The sequence below is a fragment of the Prinia subflava genome, chromosome 13 (genome assembly GCF_021018805.1).
Source record: "Prinia subflava isolate CZ2003 ecotype Zambia chromosome 13, Cam_Psub_1.2, whole genome shotgun sequence".
In the NCBI taxonomy this organism is placed as follows: Eukaryota; Metazoa; Chordata; class Aves; order Passeriformes; family Cisticolidae; genus Prinia; species Prinia subflava.
The window spans coordinates 5491652-5500478 of NC_086259.1; positions in this window are offsets into that span (position 1 = coordinate 5491652).

An 8827-nucleotide genomic window follows, 5' to 3' on the forward strand; every position below is an offset into this window, starting at 1 on the left:
CTGCTTACCAACACACACTTTAGCTTAGTAACCCCTCCCACTGGAGAGCGGTGAGTTAAAACTATCCCTCTCCTGCCTCGAACTCACTCTTTAGTGAAACACAAGCTTTCTCTGTTAATTTATTTTCTATTCATATGCTAAAATGTTTAGTGAGTGCACTCTTTATGTACAGAGAGATATATTATGTTTTGGCCTACATTGTATCATATTTTGGCATAATACTTTAGCCTGACGTTTGGGTTGCTGGATTCACCTCCTATTTCTATATTTCTATATTTCTATATTTCTATATTTCTATATTTCTATTTCTATTTCTGTACTTTAATTAGAAAATAGTGCTGCATGGTAACCCTTTCCAATACGAGCAGCAAGAATCCTCTCTGTTCTAAAGAGTGACTTCAGGATTATGTGAGCTCCTGTGAAAAACAACCATCATCCTCTAGAGTTTAACTGGAATAATCTGTGGCCAAGAGTTTTACCTATAGGTTAAGAATGCTGAATAAAACAGAAAAATCTGATGTTAATTATTTAACTACATGCAGTTAACAGCGATACACTACTAGAAAAAAGGGGAGTAGCTGTTTTAAAACATCACTAAGTCTAGACATGTTTGCCTCTAAATGTCTCAATTATGGTTAAATATTAGATGTCATTTGGAACATTCCCACAGAAAAAACCAGCCTGGGACTAGCTCCCACTCTGCTGTGTGAAGCCTTGCTAAGCCTGGTCTCCTGCAGGCTCAGCCAGGCTCTGCCGTTCACAGAGAGCTCCCGAAAGCTCCGGGAGGGAGGCAGGAGCTCTTTCCTGGCACAGCATCCCCACTCAGCCACCTCTCCCAGGGAAGGGCAGCACGCCCCAGGGGAACAGGAGAGCGGGGCCAGACCACATGCAACTGTTCCGAGTTAACACCTGACATTTGAAAATGGAGTAAAACCTGCTGGCTGCTTTTGGCTGTTCTGGACCTCATAGCAGAGATTTGCTTTCATGTCATAAATAGCAGTTTCTCTCGTTTTGTTTAAATATTTAAATGTATTGCTGCTTGGAGGATAATTCTTATTCCTTACCTATTAGACATTCAAGATTTCCTTAAATTATGCAATAAATTTGCAATTACCAGTATTTAACTGTTGTAGTATTTTTGACAGCTTATGCACCCATGTGAAGGACATTCTTTCCTAGGACTTTTCTTGAGGATTCAAAAAGGGTATTTTTCTACTGTTGCACTTACACACCACAAGATAAAATTTGAATCCCTGCTAATAATACAGCCCAAAAGCTGTATAAGGCATTTGTATTACTCAAGGCATCTGTAATGTGTTGCATTTAAATTAATTTTCCAACACTTCATGTATTTGTAAAATAGCCTGATTCTGAATTCTCTCATTTACTCCTGAGATAAAATAGAGCAGCAAAAAGGGCCCAAATATATCAAATTTTCTTTCAAAATCTACCAGCATTTGCTAAGATTGGGGTAAAAATCTTTGTTACCTATATTTGTATATAATTAAAAGTCTGTATGGCTTCTTAATCTCTGATTTGTCTGAAATAAGTCAGTATCTCAGCACATCCCTACAGCTACAGTCCAACTGAAAATTCACCACAAATTCCACCCTTTTTAACTGGCACAGGACCACATTTTCATCAGCTGTTTTGCTGGTGTACCCATTATAAAGAATGTGAGCCACTTCATGGAGTTTGCCTACACGGTGTAATATTGTTTATGTATCACATAAACATCTCATTTTTAAAAAAATGCTTTCTGGGTGATCCTGTAAGGAAACATTCATCATCTTGAGACCAGCAATAAAAACAACCCTGTGACAATGGATGAGATTCTTGGGGAGAATCCAGCTGAGTTCTTGGGATCAGCCCAGATTACATTGCAGAATCCTGGAATGCACATGGAGCTCTTGAGAACAGAGACAGGTAACGAAGAAAACATCTCCAGCTTTCCTTTCTATCCTCTGCTGTAGAAACACTGTGATAAATGGAAGACAATGGGCTCATAGAAAGTTTCTAAGCATATAAACCTTCCCAGAATTTTGCTTGCACAGCACTAGAATTTTATATATTAAAAAAATATTAAATATATTTCCCAATATATGGTAATTAATAAGCACCCATTGGATTTTACTAAAATACCAAGGGCATTAGGATGCAGTCCTTGCCCACCAGAGGCAAGATTTGCTGCTTTTTTTCAAAATTTTAAATACGGATTTTTCAGTCTTCATTAGATGCCCTATGAAACTCGAAATTCTACTAGTGTTAAAATAAAATCAGATGGTTTCTTCAGAAATATAAATTGTACCTGCTCCCATGTGTGTACAGGCAGCTGTTCAGAAATGTTAATGACTACAGCCCAAGTCCATGAGGGCACTTCTACGAAGAGTTAATGAAGAAGTTGCTAATAGCACCCTACCTGAGCAGTGCACCCCAGAAATCACTGTACCTCAACCTGAGCTCTGATGGTTTGCCAGACACCACACCAAGTATGCTGCAAAATGTTCCCCTTTGAAAAAATCAATCCCATGCACGTGACCAAATAATCAAGGCAAAATACAATGAGATATGTTAGTATGAATAATAAAAATATAATACACTCATATGAAACATATTATGGCAAAGTACAAAATACCCCATTTCCACAAGACTAGGCAATCAGCATTTTGCTCACAGTAGTAGGTGGCCCTTGGTTTTCAGAAAGGTTGAGAAGTACTCTAAACCCAACAGAAAAGCTTTTTCTAGCTATAAGCAATTTATTGGTTGGCTGGTGCATGTAATAACTGTTTACTAAGGAATACATTAAGCACTCTGTAACCTTTAACAAATTATTTATAAGTCTTAATTAATAAAAACCATCCTTTTGTTAGCATGCTGTCAGCATGATTAATCTGTTCTTAGTGTCATGAAAGACAAATGCCCCAATAGTCTCATTTGGCTTTCTTGGCAAGTGGGAATAAGTAGGAGTGAATAAACAAGGTTACATAGGAAACACTGATTAGAAGGAAATGATTACCATATGAATTGGGTAATTCTACTGAAATACTGAGGGAAGGTGATCAGAATAGAATGTTCTGGAGACTCCTCCAGTTTCCTTTCCCAGGCATTGCATTTGCAGTGTTGCATTGAAAGAAGAGAAAAAGGCCTTTGGTGAATAGGCAGGGAAATGTCAAGCTTTACTCGAGGTACAGATGTTCTTCATTATGCAGGGTACAAAACCTCGGAGAAAGAAGCTCATTAGTAGAGCTGGGTGAAGAATGGGTTGTCTGGTTTTGTGGTCAAGCCAAAAAAAAAGGGAAAGAAAATCGATCACAAGTCTCCCTCAGCCTCCATGCCAACCAGGTAATATGAAATTATGATTTTAATACCTTCTTTTTGTCATGATACAGTAAACTTGGCTGCAGTTAAGAACCCCTGCTTCTCTTACCTGTGCTTCTTGGCACCCCCTGCCTGGCAGAGCATTTACACCCCACAGGAATCTCTGCTCCCCTCTTGTGTCAGGACACAGGGCTGGGTCCTCATTCTTCTGCAAGATCAAGACACAGCTGACTTTTATTGAAGAAAAATTAAACAGCACCTTACCAAGCCCTTCTCCCAAAGGGATGACACTTGATGTTAGGAGCTATTGAATCATGTGAAAAACATTCAGGAATATGATCTTTAGCTGAGAGGGCTGAGATCTGCTTTTTAACACTCTTACATGCTGCATTTGAGTATTCCAACTACTTGCTGAATATTTGTAGCAGAGGATCCCCCTAAGAGGATTGTGTGTAGCTTAGGGCTACAAAAGTGTGTGTTTAGAGATATTTTTTAACATACTTTGGGAGTTTCTTGTTACCATCAAAGACAGAATAATTGTGAAGAGTTTTACGAGTTGGATCAAAGAGTTAAAATGCTGAATTCTCTCCAACTATGGAATAGGGGGCTCAGCACAGAAATGTTTGTGCCAAGAAAAGCAATTTAAAAATGAGTAATGAGAGCACATTGTTAAGCATTACTCTTAAAAGATGTATTTTTCATTTTTAAAGGCTGCACAAGCACAGGTTATTTTTGGACGTAACTCTCCCTTTGGTCCCTCTTCTAACCCACAGAATATATAAATATTCTCATTCAGTAATGAAAGGTCAACACCTCAAATCAAACATTGTGTGCAGTCAAAGCCAGACTTTGAAGGGAACTCATGACCAGGTTTTAAGGAGTACATTCAGACCCAAGACCCAGGTCCAACAGTGTTCAACACTCAGTAACTGAGCCCTTTTCAAAGTCCAGCTGCTTAGTGCCAATATGATATTCTAGCCATTGGAAATTTTTTTCCCTGATAGAGACATGCCAGTGCACTGTTTTCCAGGTCATTGTGTACCAGCTGAAATGAAATCCAATGCAGCCATTAATTTGCCCTTCCATAGATGCTTTTTTTGTCTTATTAGATCATCTTAAAATTAAGTTAGTAGATTAGGCAGCTGTGACTGTGTTTTTTTGTTACTGAATTACAGGATCAGTAGATATCAGAAATGTAAATGAATGTAATGGTAGCCTCTCACTGAATTTAAACTAATTTTCAGGCAGAACAAGAATTAGCTGGAGGTCCATAAAATAGTCCATGAATTGTATGTCACATGCATAGGGAAAGAATTCTCACAGTCTTACCAAGGAAACAAAGTTATGACTGCAAACCAGATGTGATGTGCTTCACTGGCATGACAGAGCATCAGAGACAGAAAGAAATGAAAGATCAACGGATAAACACTGCACAGTGATCCAAAGGGAAACAAGAGGAGGTGCAAAATGACCTATGGTACTTCTTTATGCAAATGTATTACTCAAATTATTTGAAAATGCAAGCTGGATTCAAATCCCTCACAAGTGAAAAGTCACTATGTCAATTGTTAATAGCAAAATCAGAAGCAGGTCAAGATTTTCCAGAGTATTTAAAAATAAGTTTACTGCAGTCCATACTGCACTAACTTCTCTGACTTTAATAAGTCTGGTTTTCCTTGACATAATTCAGCAGCCAGCCTGTGGAAAAATAAAAACTCCACTAAAGTATTTTTGTAGAATTCATCAGAAATACTGTTTTTCTTTGTAGTAGTAAAGAAAATTCACCAGGATACTGCCAATTCACCAGGATATGGAGCTGACAAGCACATCCCATGCTGTTACCTGATTTTGTCTCAAGACTGCTCTAGCCTGGGACTTGACAGGAATTTGTGTTGTCAGTGGGTAGTAAAACCAAACTCTGAACACACAGCTGAGGCTGCTGTGACACTACTGCCCAAATACAAGCTGCAGTCTTGAAAGCAGATGGCAAGCAGAAAATGGTCTCAGATAAATGCTGACAGCTCTTCTAAATGGTTACATGAAAATTTGTAGAAGTCTTAAGTCTGGTTGTATTAATTGGTAACCCTTAGTGAATTAGGGGTTTTGAGAGGAAGAAATTCTGACAATATGAAATAAATATTATGACATTTCTCTGTTGTAATTTCCTTATTATTTGGTGGGTTTGTAAATGAAGTTGTATGTTTTTTTCCCCAGAGTATTTTCATATGTAGTGTAAACTACTATCTTCAAAGAGAAATGTGTCATAAAGCAAAGCATTCTGCATTGTAGGCTGGGCACCTGCAAAAGGGATTTTGAAAATCAAAATGGAGGAAAATGATTTCTTAAAGAATTGAAATACAAAGGGCAGAGACAGGGTGCTGCCAGACTGCTTCTAGTCCTCAGGATCCACAGGCTCATACCAATTCTACCATGTATGAGATACCTTCTCCAGGAGGATTTCCAAAGTGTCTAAAGTGCTGAAAAAAATAACAAACAAGCTACAAGAGGATCCAAGAATGCAGGCTGTGCCAGTTCAGTGCTAGCTGACAGTGAAAGGTGAACTGAGGTGAAGCCAGGAAATGTCTGAGACCTTGCCTGATGCTACAGGAACTCCACAGCAGAAAACCTCCTGAGCTTCAGCTGCACTTGGAAAAGCAAAGCAGCAGCAGGATGGAGGGTCAGGGCAGTGGCTCTGAGAGATCAACAGTGACTCCAAAGAGGGTCTAAGGGCATGGAACTCTGGTCAGAAAGGCCCCATTATCTGCCAAGGCAGAGCAGACAGGGAGGTGGGCACTTCCCCAAGGTACTCCAGGATTGAAAGACAGAATTTCACCTCAGAACCCCGGGGGAAGCAGCCCAGGTCTGCTCAGGGATGGCTGGGGAGCTGAGCTGCTGAAACCATCCAGAGAGCACAGCGTGCCCAGCACCTCACGGGATGCACTGGCTGGTGCTCCTGCAGGGACAGCCTTTGCTTCTACTGCAGCACAGCCTGCTTTTAACAGCTTTCAACCCAGCAGCACCCCTAACCAGAAATAACCCTTAGGCCTTGGCTGAATCACCCAGATCCAGGAACAAACCCCAAAACCAGATGCACCCCACACCTGGCAGCAGCCCCCAAACCCAGCAGCATGCACTGACACACACAGAAACACCTCCAAACCCTGAAGCTTCTCCCCTAATTGGCAGCAACCACCACACCCAGGTGCATCCCCAAAACCCGCTGGCAATCCCCAAACCCATAAACACCCCCAAGCCCAGGGACACATCTCAAACCCAGTAACAGTCCTGCACGTCCAGGGAGAACCACCGAAGACACCGCTGAACCAGGCACCTCCTCCAGGCCGGGACGCGCCCACAGCCAGCAGCACTGCCCAGCGGGCCGGGGCTGTGCCATGGCCTCCACACGGGATCCCAGCCCAGCCGGGACAGGGAAGGCACTGTCAGTCCCAGGGGAGAAGCCCCTGGTCCCATGCCCTCGAGAAAGGCAGAGGAGGATGACTGACAAACGAGAGTGGGATCACCGCGGGCACACCAGAGGACTTTATTGCGCTGGGTGAGAGGGGCCCAGCCTTGGGGCCGGCACACGGCTGGTCCTGGGGCGGGTTTCTGGCCGGCTGTAGGGCTTCTTCTCCCGCCGTTCCTGCCGCAGGAGGTGCCGGGTCCGGATGGGCCCGAAGTGGGAGCGGCTCTGCCTCTGCATGGCCGGGGTGCAGGGGGAGCCCCCGAGGGCAGGGTCCTGCCGCACCATTGCCGAGCGGGCCAGGGTGGTGGCGAGCGCTTGGCGAGCCCGTGCCAGCCCAGAGGGGACAGCAGGACACGCGTCCTCTGCAGCGCCCTCCTCCCTCAGCAGCCCTGGGCAACTCCTTTCTCGGCAGCCCCTGCCACCTCTGCAGGCCACACGGCCACCCAGCACCCTTTTAACACTGCCTCGGGGCTCGGTGTCACAGTGGCTGCTGTGACATCGTCACTGCCCGTCTGTGTGCACACAATGCCCCCGTTGGGGACAGGAGGCCTGGCTGTGCTGACAAGGGACCATCGCCATGCCTGTCTCGGCTTAGTGCGAAGCACAGAGACAGCTGTGGGGGATGTGGACAGCACTTAGAGAAAGGACCTTGAAAAGCTTGGGGCTTGGTGATGTCAGGAAAATCCACAAACGCTGCAGGTTTATGTCCAAAAAGGAGACAGAGGAGTCCTTCCAACTTTTTTTGAATAAGGGAGTCTATCGGGGCACGTTTACTCTCCAATGTTTACTCTCTCTGTTTCGGAGGGCACCGCCTTCTTTTATCTCGAACTCCCGGTCGCAGGTTGCCCCCTTCCTTTCCCCGTTGGCCGAGGTGCTAGGAAGGAACAGCCTTTCTGAACCACCTACCACATATCCCCCCTTGAACCTACTGTTTTACCCCAAAGCTCAAAACATCAGGCCCCTTGTCTATATCAGGAGCCAAACTGGTAACACACCTGCTGCCCAAAGTCATTAAGACCCATTTCAAAGACGTTAACACCCATACCTTCCACCTGTCAAATTATGTGTAAAGACATTAGGAAAGGTGTGTGCTATCAGCGACATGCAAGTGTGAGCAACTGTGCAAGTGGGGTGCTGGTGGCTGCTCTCTGCCACAGGTTTGTCAGGCTGTATAAACAGTCCTGGGGGTGCAGAGTCGAACGTGGAGGACAGGCGGAGGCACTCGGCAGCGCTGTGCTGGGCGGAGATGACCCCCGCAAGCTCCAGGCGGAGCCCTCCGAGCGGGGCCATGAGGGCACCGCCGGGAGAAGGGACACCGCGTTCTCCTGCGGAGCCCGGGCAACGCGAGGACGGTCATGCCGCTGTCGCGACACGGCCGGGGCGGCTAAGGACTGGGGCTGAAGTAGGGGAAGCTGAGGGAGCACCAGCCCCGGGGGATGACTGAGGTCCCCGCCCCGCCCGAGGCTGCGCGGTGCCCGGAGCCGCGCAGGGGGCCCGGAGCCCCGAAGCGTGCCGTGCCCCAAGGCCGGCAGCCTCGAACCGGGCCGTGCCTCAGGGCCCGGAGCCCCGAAGCGTGCCATGCCTCAGGGCCCGGAGCCCCGAAGCGTGCCGTGCCCCAGGCCCGGAGCCCCGAAGCGTGCCATGCCTCAGGGCCCGGAGCCCCGAAGCGTGCCGTGCCCCAGGCCCGGAGCCCCGAACCGGACCGTGCCCCAGGCCCGGAGCCGCGCGGGCCCCGCCCGGGGGTCCCGCAGCTCCGTCCGGCCCGGCCCGGCCGCAGCACCGGACAGCACCACAGGGCGGCAGCAGCGCCTCTGGTACATCGACACTTAGGCCATAGGAAACTCCGAAAAAACTCAAAAACCGCAGCGAACTTAATTTAATTATCATAGAGAGACCTTCTGTCATTGCAGTTTCAAGCAGTTTAGTGGTTAATGAATATATGTACGGAAGTTGTATCTGCATTTTCACACCTGAGAGCGTTGACTGTTTTAAACTCACATATATAATAATGTTTGTGGGGGATTATTTTGAAATCAATTTAAATAT